We start from the raw sequence: 2,141 nt of genomic DNA, 5'->3' as shown, positions 1-2,141 counted from the left end.
AAGGGTAGTAATGACATTTATCTGAAAATAGGGGGCCATATTTGAATTTACGAAAAAAAAGGGACCATAAAGGAAGCTGGTCACAAAGTAGGGGGCCATATAGGAATTAACTCAAAAAAGTATGTCTTTTATTAGTGTTATGAAATATGGCCAACTTTCACTCTCTCATCATCTACCATTTTTACATAAAGCAAAATTACTAAGAAAAGAAACCACTTAATGGTGACAACTATTATTGAAGAGACAATCTCTGACAATCTCTTACTTTTTTTTTTTGTTGAAGCACACAATCTCTTACTTAGCAATGAAGTACTTCCAAACTTTCAAATACTAGTAATTTTCTTTTGTAAACAAGGGGTTGACAATTGGTTTCACAACTCTCAATTTCTGCTTAGTCAGTTCCACTTGTAAATTACTACTACTTCTCAATTTATAGTAAGACTTGTAGAATTATCTATCTCTCTCTTAACAATTTCAATGACATTGCTGTTCCCACAAATCCAATTTGATGGTTTATTGGGTTGTGATGGTTCTATTCTAGTTACATCAACAGGCAAGAATAAAGTCGAAAGGGATGCAGAAATAAGTTTGTCGCTCGCTGGAGACGCTTTTGACATCGTAGAACGAGCAAAGAGAACACTTGAAGAAACATGTCGAGGTGTAGTCTCGTGTTCAGATATCCGTGCTATCTTAGCTCGTGATGTCGTAGTATTGGTAAGACATGTTCATTCATATACACTCTTCACTCTTGTAGTCTTGTAGGCTCAGATGTTAAACTTTAAATGCTAGAAATGAATCAAACTTAATTAAAAAAAATTGTAACCAATTAGTATTAAAAAATGATGGTATGCCTAGCCTAGCAAGTATCTCGGACGAATCCCAACCTGAGAATTTGGGCGGACATGATCTAGTGCGAGAAAGTCAAACGCTTTCTCTCACTAAATCATGCATGTCTAAGTACCCCTGTCGAGATTCTGCCACGAGACAATTGTTGGACATCACCCCTCATTAGTATGTGAGGCAAGTCGAGCCCGTCGGTTTCACAAACTTGACAGGCGTAAGTCTCACACGGTCTAAACATTGTGCAGGTGGATGGCCCACAGTGGGAAGTAGAGAAAGGAAGAAAAGATGGACTAATCTCAGCCGCTGATCAAGCACAACAACTCATTCCACCCGGAGAAACAAACTTGACCAATCTCATCCGTTTATTCAAATCAAAGAAAGTTTCAACCGTTGATTTAGTCACACTATCTGGAGCCCACACTATTGGTTTCTCACATTGTAGTGAATTCGTTAACAGTATAAATAGAAAAGATCCAACGATGGATCCCACATTAAGAAAAGATATGATTGGTGCTTGTCCAATCCCACATATTAATAAAGATGTTGGGTAAGCCCTAGATCAGTATACACCAAACACCTTTGAGAATTTCTTCTTCAAGAGTTTGAGAGACCATAAGGGTTTAATGACGTCCGATCAAGTGTTGTTTTCTAGTTGGGATCATCTCAGCCGTTCGTTGGTTTATAAGTATGCCAAGGATCAAGAGTTGTTTTTCAAGGAATTTGCTAGTTGGGAAGCGTTGGGATTCAAACTGGAAATGAATGAGAGATTAGGCGGGAGTGCATTAGGTACAGTTGGATAATGATCATCGTTAACATCCCCCTGCAAACTCAACATAGGTGAAACAATGTTGAGTTTGGATCGAAGCATAGCAAATCGAGAATAGGATAAAGGTTTTATTAAAATGTCAGCTAGCTGATCATGAGTTGAAACGTGTCGAACTTGAAGCTTTTGGTGTTTAACCATGTCCCTGACAAAGTGAAATGCAATTTCAACATACTTCATAAGATTGTGAAATATTAGAATTGCAGTTAAATAGGTAGCACCCAAATTACCACACCAAAGAATAGGACTAGAGGCAGATGTAATGTGTAATTCATGAAAATTGGATTGAACCCATATAAGCTCAAAAGTTGCATCAGCCAATGCCTTGTACTCAACCTCACTACTCGATCTTGCCACAATGGTATGCTTCTTAGAACACCAAGAGATCAAATTGGAACCCATGAAAACCAAAATACCACCAGTTGATTTTCTATCATCTGGACATCCTGCCCCATCATCATCAGAGAATGCTAGA

At 38.1% G+C, this 2,141-nt stretch overlaps 1 pseudogene; it reads left to right on the top strand.

Annotated features, from left to right (window-relative positions):
• Nucleotides 1–477: 477 nt before the first annotated feature.
• Nucleotides 478–1,684, top strand: LOC147569865 (peroxidase 55 pseudogene; annotated as a pseudogene).
• Nucleotides 1,685–2,141: the final 457 nt, after the last annotated feature.

Source organism: Eschscholzia californica, unplaced genomic scaffold (genome assembly GCF_041429995.1).
Source record: "Eschscholzia californica isolate CP2 unplaced genomic scaffold, dmEscCali1.0.p SCAF_1, whole genome shotgun sequence".
Taxonomy (NCBI): Eukaryota; Viridiplantae; Streptophyta; class Magnoliopsida; order Ranunculales; family Papaveraceae; genus Eschscholzia; species Eschscholzia californica.
Note: the sequence above shows the minus strand (reverse complement) of the source record. Positions and strands in the feature narration are given on the sequence as shown.